At 34.5% G+C, this 20,270-nt stretch overlaps 1 protein-coding gene across 8 annotated transcripts in view; it reads right to left on the minus strand.

Moving 5' to 3' along the window:
- Positions 1-15,075, minus strand: part of LOC110449660 (band 3 anion transport protein-like) — a 79,335-nt gene extending 64,260 nt beyond the window's left edge. For 4 of the 8 annotated variants that reach the window (XM_021496666.1, XM_021496667.1, XM_021496664.1 and 1 more), the window contains exon 1: positions 15,025-15,075. The gene's annotated coding sequence lies outside the window, so the exon portion shown is untranslated. Of the gene's footprint in view, positions 1-313; positions 377-1,656; positions 1,787-1,809; positions 2,023-8,700; positions 8,979-15,024 lie in introns of those variants that run through there. The other 4 variants (XM_021496662.1, XM_021496663.1, XM_021496660.1 and 1 more) reach the window with 4 other exon arrangements.
- Between the last annotated feature and the right edge of the window lie 5,195 nt (positions 15,076-20,270).

The following is a 20,270-nucleotide window of genomic DNA, read 5'->3' on the forward strand; positions in this document are numbered from 1 at the left end:
AAGAAGATTTTTGAAAAATTGGTTAATTTTCCCTTTTGGGCCCCGCCCTGGCCCCTAGGGTTGGGGTAGGAATCCCAATTTTACAATTTGGTATCCTCATCTACCAAGGATAATTCTGACCAAGTTTGAAAAAATTCCATCCACTGGTTCTTGAGAAGAAGTTGATTATGTAAAAGTTTACGCACGACGGACGACGACGGACGAAAAGTGATTGGAATAGGTCACTTGAGCAAAGCTCAGGTGACCTAAAAATAGGATGATGTAAAGTTTACCTGTAATTTACATTATGTATACTGCTGATGGCCGTATTTACCTGAGATGTGAAGATATATGCCCACCACCATACGCTGACCCAACAGCTAATAGACTATTTCAGTGGACAATGTTATTGTGATGTTCTTATCATTGCATAAACCCACCACATAAACATGGTGTACATGTACGACAACATAATTTCCTGAACATTCTCAACAATAAGTGTCGTCTGCAAACCTTCTTACGTCAGATCTAGATGATTCATTACAACTCTTGCCAATGTTTGGTATTTTGAGAATTGATCAATGTATTTCAGGAGCTTTGTATTCACACTTTCAGTCCCAATACAAGTTTTTTTGTTGTTTTTTTTTCTTTAAAAGAAACACTTAACAGTGACAAACCTCTTCATCTCCCAATCCCTATAAAGGCAAATTAGTGATATAAATTAAGTATTTTATAAGAAACGGGTGAAAACCTCCATAATTATCACTAGAAGATCATATTTCATTATATCTTACTCATTACTTATCAAAGTCATGGTAACAAGTTGTCATATGAACTGAATATCAGCAGGAAATATTTGGATCAACATCAAAGAGAAAAGATTGATACACCACAAAAATCACATTCAAAACAATATAATTACAATGTCAATACTGTATGTCAGCAATACATTATATTAACTCAATTCACCCCTGAAATTTCATAATGAACTATTCCAACCTTTGAATTGGAGGAGTTCAAATGTGTCTTCAGGGGTGAATGAGCTAATGTAACAGATGTCATTATTTTTGTAATGCCTCCACCAGGAGTCGAACCCAGAACCTCAGGTTTACTAGACTTACGCTCTACCAAATGAGCTATAGAGAAACTCTCCCTAGCTGAGTCGGTAGAAAGCGGAAAGTATTTTTACCAGGGTGACATGAAGATAGTGTTTATGTACTATTCTGAATTAAGATGTTGAAAGTGTCTTATCCAAACATAAGCACTAATAATGGTTTGAAATCCTAAAATGGTATAGTTCTGGAGAAGAATTAGTCGAAAATTAATTTGAAAAGTATAAAAGTGGCCACTTAATTTTTTCAGATACAAGAATGAATGATGCCAGGCAGTAGTTGCCAAATCATAACATAATTTAACTTCACATGCAGTCTTTGTATCGTTCTTAATGACTTCACAATATAGATATTAAGTTTTAAATCTTTCTCATTAAAAAATCTTTTATAAATATAAACCAGATTTGATGTATATACATATTAAAGTCGCTCTAAATGACATTACAATACAGATATAATATTTTGAATCGCCCTAATTTGATATATATACATTACCTATACTTTAATTTGATATATATACATTACCTATACTTTAATTTGATATATATACATTACCTATACTTACACTAGTATCCAGTAAAAAAGCTGTACTTTGCTATTTAGCAACAAGTTTCTTTGGTTGACTGGTAATTTAACATTTGTTTCAAATGGCTTCAACACAATCTGTGTATAATAATGTTTAACATCAATTACACCACACAATGCTAGGAGCTCTTACATTGAGTGTGTCAATCCCAAAATACCTGGACGTCAGATGTAAACCGTGCGTATGACAGCTAGGAGTGTACATGACAGGTGACTTATAGCCGAGGGATAATTTTTACATTACATATATTCCCTCATATGTTTCAGTGAAATGTCACACAAACAAAATCCAGAAAGTCTTCCATGCTACAATGGTATGTAAATATAGAGCTCAGCTACCACACACGTTTTCTTATGTTGACACGTTCCTTGTCAAAATGATTTATGCCCTAAATTCTGAGTATTAGCACTTTGGGATGGGACGAGCGGTGATCCAGGCCAGTCTCAACACCAGTTTGCTATATTTTACTATCTTCATATGAGCTTCCTAATATTTATGCATTGGGAGGTGAAATGGGAAATGGGGGTGGGGTGTCGTGGGGTGTGGTGGGGTGTNATGTTTATAACCAAGAGTTATACCAGTCAGTACAGTATTATAGCTCACTGAATTTAAAGTAATGCAAATCTTATTTCAATTTTATAAAAATATATACAGTTCATATTTTGGAATGGGCATAATATGATTTACATCTGGTACATACATATATATTTATTGTTTATGTTTTGTTGTACACCTAAAGTTGTTGAGAATATGATACAAAAACTATACCACTTAAGAATACCTAGCAGTCAAGCAGTATTTGAATTTTCACTTGAAGCATATATCTTTACTCCATTAAATGTTTTTAAAAATTACCAACTCTGTGACAGCCGCAATTATTTAATCATGCAAGTGAAGTGTTTTAGTGTTGTTTTAAGAACAAATTTATCTCAGCAGACTTTCACCAGGAAGTAATTCATTATGTATGTACATGTACATTTTGTATACATTTGGCACAGCTAGCATATAACTTTCAAGAGCTTGTAAGCTGCTGGCATGTTAGCATTCTTCAGTTTAAAGCCCTCTAAATAATTGCTTCATGCATATGTACTTCAGGAGTTCAAATCACACCCCAATGGGCCCTTCTTTTCTTTCGTAGTTCTGAGTGTCTAAATGCAGTGCATTCCTCGTACCCAAAGGATTAAAAATTTAAGCGCATCACATACAATATCTATAAGTCCATCACATACAATATCTATAAGTCCATCACATACAACATCTATAAGTCCAGGACATAAGGTATTGACCATTTAATTATAAACCTGTTTTTTAATTTCTGTAAAATATTGAAAGGAGTTTGATTTTTGCAGAGTACTATTATTTTACAAAGTTATTTTATCAGCAAGAAACATTATTTTACAGAAATTTGTTTTATTTTTACAAATGTTTGTTATTTTTAAAAATTCAAATTTCCTGTTAATATATTGAAGTTTTAATCTTTACAAAACTCACTTATGGCCGATAATGCACTGGTTTATGTAAACTTTCAAATTTTGTACAATTTATTTTATTGCTGTTTAGTTTAAACTTAAACAAACTCACAATAAAGGAAGTTTAATTGTTTTCATGGATTACCAAATTGAATATTCACCCATCATAATTTATTCCACTCAATGAATATTTATATTACCACCTTTAAAGCTATAAACCTGGTTACTTCTGCCATTACTAACCACTTCTTGGCACAAAATGTTTAATCCCAAACTAACTTAAAAATTCTTAAAATCATAGTTAACTGCATGATACGATGCAATGTATTATGCAATATTTTCACAAAGTACCTCACACATACTATTTTTAGAATATGCATGTTCAAACTCCATCGCCTGCCCCATTTAAACTGCTGAAATAAGAGTAGTGGACCAAAGTCAACATGAAGTGTGTATATATATATATTTATATTTTTAATGCTTAGTAACAAATCTGTCATTACCTGGTAAGTAGGGAGACATTGAAATTATTAAAGCAAAAGTAGAATTTGTATTGGCACCTAACCCTTTCACTTGTACATGTATAAACTGGTATTTCTATCAACGTCCTTCAGGAAGATTGATATACATGTAGTGAATTTTATCAGTCACCAAAACAATCTTGAGGGCCATGCATCTTAAATAAATTATCTTACACCCTATATAGCAATATAACGAACAAGCAAGTTTTATAGTGTCAAGATATGATTCCTAACAACAACGGTCAACAGCCTCAGTAGTGCATGTACAGCTGTCAAAGTATGGCGTTTAAACCCGGTGAGGAAGTTTGTGTCTACATATTTAAGTACATGATGTAAACATATATAACCTTACATGGAAATTAATGATTATATCACCCTGTTAATTATACATGTATCACACAACAGATCCGCCTCGATACAGATGTACTGTAATTGACGTAATAAGTGCCCCATCCTTTAAAAGCGCCAACTATACTATTTCTGGTTCAAAAGAGTCCCAATTTCAACCCTTCATAATTTACTGACTTGCTTCAAAAATAGGGACACTATGGCTATTTCATGAGATTTTTAAAAAGTTATGCAATAATTATAATGTGTTTATTGCCTCAGAGCACTTAATTATTATGTTAAATAAGGTAATGTGTATCAGTCGCTATTCAATGGCTTATTTCAGTCCTGCAGGTTTAAATATCCAACCCAAGATTGATGACCGAGTTAGACTTGTGGTATATATTTAACTTACCCTTTATTTATCTATTGATCAATTACTTACAGTAAGTCAAAATAAAATAACTAGAACTGCTGCTTTCCCAAAACTTTGCTGTCCACAGACAATTAAAGCTTCAAGTCTTCTCATTCTGCAATTTAGTCTAGGGAAACTAAAAACTTGTTTCTCTGAGCAATTTCAAAAACTTTACAGAAATAAAACATTAACCTGCAGTAAAATTAGGTGACAAGCCTTGCATGACCTTGTATAACTTCAAACCTTTAACTTCAATATATTTATCTATCAAGACAATTGTACTGATGCAGACAATATGGCCCGTGAGTAGATTTCACAATTGACAGGTTTAAGGAACTTGAAGCTTGAAATATTGTTTTTTAATTTACATGTCTATAAAGTTTGTGTTGGTAATAATTAAATATAAACTTCACAACAATATATAACCAGTTATTTCAACTTAAATTAATCGCTCTTGTTGGCTCGGATGTTAGTGCCCGGGGGTGGGGGGTGTTAATTAATGTGGAAGGAAACAGGAGAAGAAAACGCACATGGTCGGACAGGTGACCCCATACATTTTCACATCTGATCGGGGAATCAAACCCTGGCTGCCTTGCATTGGTGAAAGGCAAATGCACTATCCACTGTGGACCACCTGATAACCCATAATTAAATCTAAGGCATGTTACTTCATGTTTGAAAAACTAGTTGGGTTTTCTTGTGATTGGCCTGCATTAGGACATAGATCCTCCTGGTAACCTCTATGTCATATACTGCATCCATAAAAAAGCACTACTGAGTTATCAATTATATCATATATTAATTAGCATGACAATTAATTATCACGCAAGATGAAGGACTTAATATGATATTACAAATTATACACATTGATATTAATGCCTGTCATCATTATAAAGTATATGGATAGGTAGGAAGACTGTACTCCCTTAAGTATGCATAATGCACAAACAATTGCACGTCAATATGTTGGCAGAGATCCTAGGTGAGGCATGGAAAACCCACAGACACACACTGTAATGCACATAATTAATACATGTAACTCACATCTGATATCAATAGTGTTTGGTATGACCATCTCATAATGTATCTCATAATATATAGAGTACAATGTTTTCTTTGTTTTGATTTAAGCTGACATCCAGAACTTTTTAGTCTTACTTAAGCTGACATCTGGAACCTTTTAGTCTTACTTAAGCTGACATCTGGAACCTTTTAGTCTTACTTAAGCTGTCATCTTGAACCTTTTAGTCTGACTTAAACGGACATCTAGAACTTTTTAGTCTGACTTAAGCGGACATCTAGAACTTTTTAGTCTGACTTAAGCTGTCATCTTGAACCTTTAAGTCTGACTTAAGCTGACATCTGTAACTTTTTAGTCTGACTTAAGCTGTCATCTTGAACCTTTTAATCTGACTTAAGCGGACATCCATAACTTTTTAGTCTGACTTAAGCTGAGCTGACATCAATAACTTTTTAGTCTTACTTAAGCTGACATCTGGATCTTCCAGTCTTTAAGCTGGTCATCTGGAACCTTTAAGTCTTTCACATTGACTTAAGCCGTCATCTGACACTACATGTACTTAATCTTTGGTTTGACTCACCTTAGTTGACCTTTCTTGGGATGACTTAAACTGACATCTCTGATATAACATTGAGTCCTTGTTTTGACTTAAGCTGACAATTCTCATTACATATAGTGTACCTTCTTTTTTACTCAAGCTGACAATTCTGATAACATTTGTTTTAGTCTTCCCTATGACTTAAGCTAACAATTCTGATATCACTCAATCTTTGTTATATCTTAAGCTGACAATACGGATATCTTTCAATCTTTGTTATAACTTAAGCTGACAATACGGATATCTTTCAATCTTTGTTATAACTTAAGCTGACAATACGGATATATTTTAGTATGAGTAGCTTAGACNTTGATAATACGGATATATTTTAGTATGAGTAGCTTAGACATCTACACAATGTAAATTAATTTTTATCACATAATGTACTGTTTTATCCAGTGAATATACCCATGTCATATTTTTTGGCGTATTAACCCATGTAATATGACCTATCAGCGCTGTGATTGGTTGTAAGTTTCAATTGTGACGTCACGCCTAGAACAATAACATGACGTCACATACTTATGCATTGGAGTCAAAATGGTGGCTTTTTACATTTCAAGGTTGCATGAAAGTTGTTGTTTTACACAAATAAATGCCACAAATCTTGATTATGTGACAAAAAGGATCCTACAGTTGTTTTCATTTTACATAAAATTAACAAACTTTTCATTTAAGTTCGCCAGAGACTCGCTTATTGATTTTTTTTAGACTTGTTTCATTAATCTTATATGAAATGGAAACTCATGTAAGATCCTATATGTATAGACCTAGCTATTACAGATAAAGCTAATATGTTCACACTTTTGTATTTTATGAAGATTAAATGATACTTAGTAATCATAATCAGGGGTGCTGATTATAAACAATTAACCCTTTCACCCCTACATAACTTCGGTAGACTCTACCATCCATTGATATGGATGAGTCCATTATGGTCTTAAGTGGTAAAGGAGTTAAGGCAAGGTAGGTGGTATTATTTGAAATATTCGAGACCAGGACAGAGCACAAATCATAAAGTTAGGTTTAACGTATGAATAATCAAAGAAATCAAACAGGTGGATATTCAATGGAACATGTATATGTTAAACTCATTCACCCATGAAGATTCAATTGAACTCTTCTAATTTGAATGTTGGAATAGTTCATTATGAAATTTCACGGGTAAATGAGTTAATGAAGGGGACAGTCACAGTTATTGTACACACAACTTTTACTCCGATTACATTAACTCTTCACCATCAGATCTAAGTTGCAAATGAACATCCTTAATGCATTATTATTCATATACTGATAATAAAAATATCAAAACTAGAGGCAACTGATGCATATATACACCTCAGACACAGAATACAGAAATTTGCAAACAAAATGGATGTATTTCCTTCTCAAACACATTCACGACTGAAATGCATTCAACTATTCATATGTTATAATGATTATAATCCCCTGCTGGGTATATGTAGAAATTAGCATACTATCAAATACAACTGGCATCATGCACACCTTCGGCTAAACCACTGTGGTTGACCATGTGGTGTTGAACGCTTATTTATACAGTTGTTTATATTCAATATTCTGATAGGCATCAATGCTTGAATCCCCTTGGGTCAAATATCTGACATCATGTTGAATCTTTACAGTGTTTATGTATTTAAACATCTGTGTGTATTCATACAATTGTATGTATATCTTTGGGGAAGCCCTTCAAGTTGGTAGAATCAATGCTTCTCCGGAATTTCAAATTCAGATTTTTTTATGTGAAATTTGAATTCGTAACTTTGCAGATTCCAAAGATAGGTGAAGTATACCACAGAAAATAATATATTTTTTGCCTGGAAAATATACAAACACGAGTTACAATTTTGAAGTGTTCAATTTCTATATATATTGTCATGAATTTGAAATCAAGCGGCGATCTGGAATATTATTGAAAAAAAATAAAACAAGAAAAGGTATATTGAAGCATATATTTATGTGCTGATGTTGTAAATTTTTTAATACCTGATGAGGGGATTGTAGCCAAATAAGAGACTGGCAGGCTATTTCTACCATCGTTGTGGCAGTATATATAGGACAGTTCAGTAGCAAAACTAAGTTTGAGAAACTCTAGCTGAATTTTCTTTCCAAGATAATTAAATCAAAGCTTGGATCTTCAATAGTGCACACTCCTTTTTAAAATTTGTTCCAAACTTCATCTTTTAAAAGAAAGTATTAATATGCTATGATTTAATTGCCTTCTTGTAAATACCCTGGTACTTATAATGTGAACATAAACAGAAATTCTATTAGAATTTGTTTTCAAGATACCTTAAATAGTATTTGAAAAATCCCTCGGAGTCCCCACAGAAACAATAGATAGAAGACTCTCCATTGGCCTATATAATGTTCAATAACAAGAATGAATTCCATATATACTAAGACATGTTGCAATTCTATACAGGAAATATAAATGCATAGCATTAAAATGAAAATTAAATACCCTGACGAGGGAGGTAACTCTTAGCCAGAACAAATCTCTTTTTTTTGCTTCATCTTTTATAAATATAAAAACAAAAAATGCAGAATATTCAATGCAAAAAAGATGTTTATACTCAAACATTTGCTTGCAATTTTAACTGCTGCAGTGCAACCTCATTTACCTTACAACAAAATAATCCACATATACTTACCTGGCTATTTGAAGCATTTTTCGTCTATGCCGATTTTGTTCCATCTTTAAAGGGCAAACTTAAAATTGTGGCAAAAGTTCATGTTAACAGAATATATATCCTAAAGATATATAGATATTTACTTGATCCCAACCTTGCAAAAATCTTTCCATCAATTTGTAACACACCTGGACCAGTAGGATCGTAATCCATTTATGCATTGACACGATTGGATGATCAATATTTCACTGACAAATTCTTTAAGGTACTCTAGGATATGACCAGCTTCTGAGAAGGATGTGGTCAGGAATTCAATACAGATTATAACGTCGTGACATAAGTCTGCTAGGGTGTGTCAGTCAGATCAGAGATGTTGTCTCTACTGCCAGCATTATTTCCTGATCTTATCAGACACAGAAACACATTAAATAAGTACATCCGTCTTCTTTACCTGGCAGATATTATCTATGTTGAGTACTCTCAATTAGAGATTTAAAATATGATATTGAATTTTAATTAAGCATTAGCATGTGCAGACCCAACTCCTCTTTCCATAAAATTCTAGGCTGAGGTATTTTGGCGATCATGCCACCATCCTAAAAAATGGGAAAACTTGTTTCTGTTTTTCAAGGATGTAGGATTTTATGAAGTCATTCTTTTAAATCAACCGTAAAGAACAAAATGTGTGTTCTGATCAAAGCAGAATTTAAACAAATCTTCAAATTTTCATTTCAGGATAATTTCAATATGTGGTTTTTGTTTTTTCTACATCTGGAATTTAAGGGTCCAAATTTGACTCTAACAAGCAAATTCGTGGAATTTATATCCCCCGCTTGCAGGACATATTGTAGGTTTAACATAGAACGTAGGTATACATAATCATGCAACAAATAAATTGAATCGAATATTGCAGGCATGGTACAAGTAAATGACCAGGGTCTGTTTGTTGCTTTGGATAATGTATAATTGGAAAATATTTTTCACTGTCAAATTACATTTTTTTTTATCTTCCATGTTAATGAACTTTTCATAATACTACTATGGTAAATTTCTTGCTTTTGATATGAACTGTTATATTTTTTTGACAGGTCATGGAACATCCCATGCCATATTAGCAATATTGACAGTAAAACAAAAAAGTGACTGGTACCTGTTCTAGCCAAGAAAGAAATTGTTACAAGAAAGTCCGTTGATTATAATGTGTTGCATTTCTGATGTCAAGTTGTTTGTGTGATAAATAAAAAACTTATATATCTATGCAAAAAATGTTTTGTTTTTATTTCCTGCAAAGATCTTGAAGTAAAAAGAGCAACAATGCAGATGTTACAGTAGTCGGTGAAAGCAAGGATTATTTTGATACATAGGTAAATATTATCTCAACACCTGAAAAAGACGTTACACTGCGACGCCGTCAAAAGTCTCACACTTCAGAAAACCCAGTGGAGGGAGATCTCCCACACTGGACTCCTTAGAGGTTGGCAACCCTCAGGTAAACACCATTGAGGTTAGGTTGCTGTAAATCACATCGGTTGGCAAACTTAGCAGAAGTTGGATATGTGCATAAGGAATTTGGATGAAACATCTTAACAATATATCTACAGCAATTATCACACGAAAACCAAAGAGTGCCCGAGATGGGTGGAAAGACAGAGGAACACAAACATTGTCATCAAGTTTGAAGGTTCTTGGCTAATATACTTGCTAGAGTTATTAAGCAGAAACTGCAAATAATGATGTTTCTTGTTAATCAAGGGGCCATAACTTTGCCAAATGGGTCCGCTGAAAGTGGTCATCATACTTGGCCGAGCCCTTAAGGCATTTAACCCTGTGACCAAGTTTGAAGTAAATCGGTTAACATTTGTTGTAGTTATTGCACGGAAATGAAGCGTCATAGATAATGATGTTTTTCATTATTTAAGGGGCCATAACTCCGCCAAATGGGGTCTGCTGAAAGTGGTCATCGAACTTGGCAGAGTCCTTAAGGCATTTAACCCTGTGACCAAGTTTGAAGTAAATCGGTTAACATTTGTTGTAGTTATTGCACGGAAATGAAGCGTCATAGATAATGATGTTTTTCATTATTTAAGGGGCCATAACTCCGCCAAATGGGGTCTGCTGAAAGTGGTCATCGAACTTGGCAGAGTCCTTAAGGCATTTAACCCTGTGACCAAGTTTGAAGTAAATCGGTTAACATTTGTTGTAGTTATTGCACGGAAATGAAGCGTCATAGATAATGATGTTTTTCATTATTTAAGGGGCCATAACTCCGCCAAATGGGGTCTGCTGAAAGTGGTCATCGAACTTGGCAGAGTCCTTAAGGCATTTAACCCTGTGACCAAGTTTGAAGTAAATCGGTTCACATTTGTTGTAGTTATTGCAAGGAAACAAAGCGTGACAGACAAACAAACCCAAGTTAATTTCCCCCGTTTCGGTGAAAGCGGGGGATAAAAATGAAATTTTCAAAATTTATAAAAGATCAGGTCTATTGAAATACATGTTTATACTGGATTCAATACAGATTTGTGTAAGGTTAATGCAATTTGAAAATTTACCTGCACATCATATGAGCGGTCGTAGCAAAATCTGTTTATGTGAAGTATGCAAGTAATTTTTCTCCCTTTCATATATATACTTGCAATAACCTTGGAAAATCAAGATTCAATCCTTAATTTCCAAATCTTTACTAAGGGGAAGAAAAACCAAAAACATCAATAAATAAAAGTAAAAAAATTAATTCTTTAATTTACAATATATGATATGAGATATGATGTAACATCACAATGTCCTTTTCCGGGATCGCAAAAAAGCAACCTTGTTGAGAAAACATTGAAGAAACAGTGGTTTATTTTTTGAATGGGTTATAACCTTCGGGTGACTCTATACCTAGAGAGTTTCCAACGGGTAGCCTTGAGTTAATGCCTGTGAATTTGAGCGATGATGAATCGGCAGCAAGGCATGGTGTTGACTGTGACCCAGTGTGATTAAGTGGTGTTTATTACGTCACACTTTTTGTTTTACGGATCATTCACGGCTTTCAAACATGAAAGAACCTCTGTTTAAATATTGTGGTAAAATAATTGTGTCATAGTTCCTACCCTGCATTCCTCAGGGTTTTGTTGTTCTAGTCCTAGCCTCAGGCTATGAGCGGCATCCTAAGGCCCCCTACTGTTTACATGCCGCATCTGCAGTTGATCAAAATCACTAGTTGAAAATGCTAAACTTAAGGGTCCAAAATCGGGAGTCTCCCTCCTAAACAGACTTGCTAACTCTTCCTATTTAGGAGGGAGACTCCCGATGTTGGACCCTTTAGTTTAGCATTTTCAACCAGTGATTTGCAAAACTATTCCTTTGTTCTTAGATATAATGATTTCACCTGAAAGAACCCGAAATATATTGTTTTGGTTTTAATGAGTTATTTTGTATTTAGCAGGTATATACACACATTTGATTGTAGTAAGTATATATACACACATTTGATTGTAGCAGGTATCTACACACATTTGATTGTAGCAGGTAAATTTACACACATTTGATTGTAGCAGGTAAATACACACATTTGATTGTAGCAGGTATCTACACACATTTGTTTGTAGCAGGTATACACACATTTGATTGTAGCAGGGATCTACACACATTTGATTGTAGCAGGTATACACACATTTGGTTGTAGCAGGTATCTACACACATTTGATTGTAGTAGGTATATACACACATTTTATTGTAGCAGATATCTACACACATTTGATTGTAGCAGGTATATACACACATTTGATTGTAGCAGGTATCTACACACATTTGATTTAAATGTTATAATTTGAAGCATGAATGAAACAGCTGTTCATACTTATATCAACAACTGTTGTTTGGCTCACATACATGTGCTGCTATAGCTATTAACCAATCACAGAACTTGTGACAAAGCACAAAATCAAATTAGAGAACTTTAAAAGAACAATACATACTAGGAAATATTGCTCTTTAGATTTGAAAGCGGAAATGATTTGAAACTTAACAATTACTTAATTGTAGTCAATGTTGAAATTTTTTGTTGCTCATAATTTTATTGAACCATCTCTATCTAAAAAGCTGTACACACACATGACCCTTGATTTAACTCCTTTATCCTTGTTTTGACAGGTCATGACCTAGCACTAGCAGATATTTTGTCCCGAGAGGTTAGCAACACAATTGTGCATAGATTATTATTGAATCTAAACAAACAACAATCCTGCAATAAGCGCTCTGTACAATAAAAAAAATTCTACAGGTATTCTTTGACTCTCAGTCTGGATATCAACCCGTGGGCAATTCCTATCAATTCATCAAACCCTGTATGGCCACTGGCCAGCTACCTTATAATAATAATAATAATAGGAGGTTCTTGTATACCGCTTTATCACAACCTAGTTTGTAGGCCGTCTCAAAGCGGTTCACAAATTATTATCCATGGGCCTTTGCAACCAGCCAATACCTTTCTCAACTCCCTGGGGAGCATACAGCCGGAGCTGCCATTTCGGCGCTAACATTCAACAATTTTAGCACTGCCCAATCACGTACTCATTTACAGCTGAGTAGACTGGAACAACACATTGCCGTGCCGCGAACCCGCAACCCTTCGGTCACGAGCCTAGGGTCCTACCACTGGACTACCGTGCATCCTAGTACTAATATTAATACCTGACCTCCTCTGCACCGGCCGGGTATTAAATTGATCCCATGCCTTGTAATGGAGCAAACCTGGTGTGAATCACACCGCCGGTGATTTTAGAAAAGTTGACTGCACATTGGTCCGCATCCATAAATAGGGTTGTTGTATGAACTATTTCTGTTGATATCCTGTATAACTTGAAGTTAAAATCTGCCTAAAATGTCGTAAAATTATCAAGATAACTTAGCAAGCACAATCGAAATCTGAATTGACCGTCATGTTGGAAATGTCGTCTGTTTTCCGAATATGTCAGACGTCTAAATATGGGTGTCATGACCCAATATGGAAATTGTAGTTCACAAGTAGTAATACTATATTTGGCCATACGCGTCATATATAGAAAGGATAATTGAGATGACACAACGCGTGATCTATCATGGCGGTCGTTTCTAATTCTTTTCCGCAAGACAGACTTGGCTAATTTTGTGAAAGAGTTTTTTCATTGGTAATGATTTGTATTTTTCAATAATTCTGCAATATTTTGATAACATTATACTCATATGAGGCGTGAATTATATGTAATCTTATATTACAGATGAGCACTTTTGATTTTGCTCCATTAGTTGGCATTGGACCGCTTCGTAGCTCTGACAATGCAATATATAAAAAAATCTCCCGTCATCAGAAAGCTAGGTTATCACAGCAAAAATAGAAACGACCGCCATGACAGATCACATGTGATGTAATTTCAATTATCCTTTCTATGTATGGCCTGCATGGCCAAATATAGTATTACTACTGATGCCCCCATGTTTACTACAATTGCCATATTGGGTCATGACACCCATATTTGGACGTCTGACCTAAATCGGAAGAGAGACAAAATTTCCAACATGGAGGTCAATTCATATTTTGATTGCGCTTGCTACGTAAACTTGATAATTTAAGGACATTTTAGGCAGATTTGAACTTCAAGTTATACAGGATATCAATAGAAATAGTTCATACAACAACCCTATAAATGGATGTGGACCAATGTGCTGTCAATTAATTCAAAAATTGCCCCAGTGAGAATGCTTGCTCCGGCCATTACAAGACATGGGATTGATTTAATACCCGGCCGGGTATTAATATTAGTACTACTGCCTTCAATGCCCTCAAATAGTGATCACAGTGTAATACAACATAATTATTTCATATTCCAATACATGATATTCTTGTTCTGCCTGTACGTTATGTTATTGTTTGTGCAATACATTTCTTTTACTTTTCCTTACACGATGCTAACGGATGCAGTCACTGGTTAGCAGTCACTGGTTAATAGATTATCCAAAACAAAATCAAAACTTTCTAGGCAATCTGCCAAAATCACTGACCCATCTGAAGCATTTCATTTTTAAAGATAATGATTTATGTTTGATCTTATTGATCCGTGCTAGTTCACACGAGACAATGTCTTTCATTTCTAAACTGGACGAGGAGTCTATGAGTGTAGTAGTGAATGGGTGGACATGATAAAAAAGAAAGTTCTCTGCAGACAGCAGAACGACTGGACACCGTCAGAATCAAAGACATGTCCTTCAAGATAGTCAAATACAGTGACAAGTCAAACATAAACAAGATAATTGATTCGTATGTATATAAATATTCCATAAAAGTATAATTACATGTTAACATGTGCAAAATCAGCAACTTACCGTCTCATAAACAATCTAGGTAACTTGCTCGGATGAGTAAACCGGAAGAAGCTTATGTAAATATATATTACAAAATAACAAGAAAAACACGAAACGAAATTATTGGCTTAAGGCTCCACACACCGCAAGTCTAATGGTTATCAGCGGAGGTTGAACTCTCTAAAAATACAGCTTAATGAAATTGCAATAAAAATGCAGTTTCTGCTGTTGATATATTGCCAAACCCGACAGCAAATTTGTTTATTTACTAAAACACGGAACAGATGGAATGACGAACGGAATCACAGAATGCGGAACAGGAATACACTGAAAAGTTTCGTAATAAAATAAATAATACGATGTTTTTATCTATACTTTTTGGTTTAACGCCTGTGTGGATTTTATCTAAGGATTACAACACAGTTCATGTTGAATTTGTTTCAAGACCAACTCAATTCATCACCCCATGAAAGCGACCAAAACAAGATGCAATCCTTTTGGTGACACGTGTCAACCTAGCTCCTCATTTTGGACGCCATTTTCTTTTTCATGAGGAGCCAGCCCCTCATTTTGGTCAAAAAATTAAAAAAAAAATAGGTCATTAAAGTTAAAAAAATCCACAGGTAATGCAATGGTATATTTCGAACTTGGTCGCTTGCCTTTAGAATGTATCAGAAAATACAGAATCATTAAGTATTGGTTTAAGTTACTCGACTCGAAAAAATGTATTCTGAACTGTGCATATTCTTTTTTATCAAAACAGATTACATGTACTTGCTTTAACTGGGTACACCATGTAAAAAATGAATTGTTTGCTTTGGGCTTTGGTGATGTATGGTTAAGCCAATCGTCGACTAATGTTAAATTAATTTTACCGCTTATTCGTCAAAGAATTTTTGACCAAGGTCAACAACATTTAAGAGGTTTACTAGAGACTTCCTCTAAGTGTTTTTTATACAAGTGTATCGTAGACCACTTTTCCATTCAGTATTATTTAACCAAATATATTCCTAAGAATTATAGAATTAGTCTAACAAAGTTACGAATGTCTGCACATTCATTAGCAATCGAGACCGGTAGATATCGCAACGTTATTCGAGAACAGAGATATTGTACGAACTGTAATTCGGCTACAGAAGTCTAAGATGAATACCATTTTATTCTGATATGTAAAACCTACCAAAACTTAAGAAGTCGCCTTATTAAAAAGTATTATTGGAAAAAGCCATCCATGTTTAAATGTATACAATTATTGTTTGTTAACAATACTAATGAATTATGCCAACTTGGTAAATATATTTTTGAAGCTAATAAGTTAAGAATCTAATTTATTTACTCCACTCTCTCACTGTGTATTGTGAGCCGTGTTATTGTGTATATTATGCATTGTATTGATATGTTTGTACTGATGGGCCGTAAGGCCGAAAGTTAATAAATGAATTGAATTGGTCGCCATTTTTTTTTAATCATGAAATTTAAAATGTGTTCAAATTTTCTGGGTTTTTTTATGAAAATTAAAAAATTCAAAATTTATTTTTTTTGCTGAAAAAATTCCAAAGTGTTATAAACTAGCTTTTTTCAAGAACTACTAACAAAAAAGGTCACCTATAATTTAACTATGGTTTCGTTTAGACTGTACGGTCAAATCTGATGACGTATTACATTGACGTGTTTTGACAAGTCAACATGCCCGAAGCTTTAAGTGACAATATAGCGGAACCTGTTTTAACGCGCGCACAAAGGAGCTGTCTCGTTCGTATTTGCAATACAGACAGGAGGATAAAAGACTAATTATTTACAAGACATTATTGAGGTGACCGTGTGAATGTTTGATCGGCCAGAGCAAATTGAGTTTTACCAGACAACGTGACACTTAACACATACATTCACTTTTTTACATAAAAGGACTCAGCTATACTATCGTCGATTCCAGACTAATAAAACAACGTTATATCCTTTTAAAAAGTTTCAAACATGTAGCGCGATATAGGTAAACTGTGTGATCCGTTTTTGCAAAGCATTTGATCGAGTATGGCATTTGGGCCTTTTATATAAACTAAAAACATATGGTATTAAAGGTAAATTATACAATTGGTTTAAAGCTTACTGATCTGACAGAAAACAAAGGGTTATCTTTGAAGGTTATAAATCTAGTACCAAACCTATTTCTTCAGGGGTTCCTCAAGGATCTCTCCTTGGTCCCTTCCTCTTTCTTCTTTTTATTAATGATATTACTAATAATGTAACTTCTCATATAAAACTAATTGCAGATGATACCTCTCTCTACGTAATAGTAAATAATAACAACGACCCTACAACACCAACTAACATGCTTAATGATTATCTTGACTCAATCTCTGAATGGTCAAAGCGATGGCAGATCCTATTCAATCCGAATAAGACTGTAGCTATTAACTTCTCTCGTAGACACATTAACAATCATCCTCAACTGGTATTTAACAATACTCCGATTGCACAACATGAAAACCATACTCACTTTAACAGTAAAGGGACATGGTCAGATCACATTTCAAATATTTATAAAAAAGCGAACTCTAGACTAAGTATTCTTAGAATTTTAAAAACTACAGTTGATAGGAATACATTAAAAACATTATATGTCTCTTATATAAGACCTGTGCTAGAATATTCTGATATAGTATGGGATAATTGTACCAAATCTGAATATTTTAGAATCAGTTCAACTAAAAGCTATGCGTTTAATTACTGGCCTCAGACGAGGTACATCTCATCACATTCTGTATACTGAAACACAACTTGAAACATTACACACACGAAGATAAAAATCATAAACTAACATTAATGTATAAGATTCTTAATAATTACACTCCAACTTATCTCGATAATATCATTCAACCATTTCTAAATGTAAATAATAACTATACCTTCAGGCCCCGGTTTCATCAACGTTCCTTAACTTAAATGTTTCCTTAACTCAAAATCGCTAAGGAATTCCTTAGCTAAGGTTTTCCGAAAAATGCGCTTCATGAACGTTCCTTAAGGTGGCTCCACACATCGTCATCAGCGTCCATTTTCGTGACGTACTTCCGGAAAATGTACAGCTCGGACTCAATTATCTTGATCGAAATGTGCATGTACACCGTGTCGTCATTTCCGTATTGCGTATCGGGCATTCAATATCGTAGTGCAAATTATAGTAACACCTGGGCCGTTTTCGTTTAAACGGTCAAACCGTTCGGACCACTGTTGTTCGTTTATTAAATAGGGTCGGACCCAGTAATCTGATGCTGCTTTCAGGCGTCTTGCAAGGCCTGCATACACATTTGCAGGTCCGCCAGGATTTATACCCGAAATTGTTACATTTATGAACGGTCAAACCGGTTGCTCCGCATAAACGAACAGGCCCCTGGTAAACAATAGTACACGTGCGTGTCGATTATATGTTAACACCCGATATCGAGATTTTACCGGGAAATGTATAATCACACGTGCTTCAGGAATAAGGCTTTCCAATTCATAGACATAAACAGACTCACGGGAAGACAGTGACCAAACAACCTCAAGAAGGTCATATAGGAGACGCATGGAATGCGAACGTACCAACCTCACATGTGCATGTCACATGCTTACACGAGTTCAGAAGCTTGAGGTCGTTACGATTTTCGCTGTTGAGGGAGTTTCGCTCTGTCGATTTAATCGTGTGTACAAATGTAGTCTACTTACTATGTGAAAATAATGTTTTGTAAACTATCAAGATACCTATGAAATGTATGTGTGAGTGCATGTGAGAACGTGAGAACGGCATACCATGCGATAGCCTCTGGTCACATATGTACCTGACATGTAATTATAAATATACCGTGAGTTAGCGGCCTGTGGAATTATGTCCAAAGTGTACATGACTGAGGGTAATTTGGTTCCATTAAAGAACAATAAATTCATAATTGTGATATCATATTTTTGATTTATTTCTATCATTTTTGTTATATGTAAACAGAGACAACTGTCATTGTGTAAATGTCACCCCTCTGCAAAAATTTCCGATTTTTTTCAAGGAAGATAACTCTCAACCGGATCGAAGTGATTGTAAAATGTAAAATAAATTCATTATAAAGCCATTGTGTATATTTTGTTCAATTTCCCATTCTATATGTATAGATCTTTGTGTCCTGTTTGCTTTTAGCTTATAATAATCACTTTTATCCGTACAAATTCAATAAAAAACACTTTGTGTAACATGTGTTACATATTTTGCGATAAATAAAATATGTGTAGGGTTAATTAGAGATGCTTCTTTTTATTTTATTGTTGTTGTTATTGTTCCGAACAATGCCACACACAAAAAAACCCGGAAAATATTAAAATTGACGAAAATTCAATTTTTTGGTATTGTTTTCCAAAAAAGTCCACAAACTATCGGAATGTTTAGATTTTAATGAAATCAACTGTACATAGTTGCATTACCATTATATGAAAGTTTCAACGAATTTTGCTGGTTAATTGCGAAGGTGTGGAGCCACCTTAACTTAACTAAGGAGCTCCTTTTCCTTAACTTTTTCGCAGCCTAAGCGGGCTTAGTGGAACTATTTTGGCAGAAAAGTACAGGAAAACAATGTAAATAAACGGTGTCTTTTCGTGGATTTCCCCACCTGTTTCTTCTTTTGTTTCCTGAAACATCTATTGGATCCTGAAAAGGGAGATAGGTTACACTTCTTCCTCAATAAATATGGTTGTCCATCTTGATATATCCCGATGAGAAGACGATTTAATCGGCAATTTCAAGCGGAACATCCAGACGACAAGATTACATATCAGCTGCATATTGCGTACCTAACATGTAGTCCCAACACGTTGAATTCGTAAGTTATTTGCTTTTACGTTATTGTGGCCTAGCTTACTCATTAATATCCGATTAATGTCCGGGTAGCAGAGATGAAAAATACCAACTACTTTTGTCTAGGACATTTTTTTTTACTATATAAGTTTACTAATAACACATACCGAGCCATGGGTCCTCCTTAAAAGCGTCTTCAACCGACAACAAGCGTCTTCAAGTGACAACAAGCGTCGCCAGACAAATCTTTTATGACCATAAAACACAAACACTGCAATTATTTATTTATTTTTTATTTCTGTGACATATCCTGATCTTCTGCATCCCAATTGCAAGGCCTTCCACATTCAAACATTCCAAAGTGCCAGGATGAGATATTTCAACTGTTAGAATTAAAAAAACAACAAATAATTGGTGTGTAACGGGTTGCGTTAATTGTCTGTAATGGGGA

The sequence above is a fragment of the Mizuhopecten yessoensis genome, unplaced genomic scaffold (assembly GCF_002113885.1).
Source record: "Mizuhopecten yessoensis strain PY_sf001 unplaced genomic scaffold, ASM211388v2 scaffold4761, whole genome shotgun sequence".
Taxonomy (NCBI): domain Eukaryota; kingdom Metazoa; phylum Mollusca; class Bivalvia; order Pectinida; family Pectinidae; genus Mizuhopecten; species Mizuhopecten yessoensis.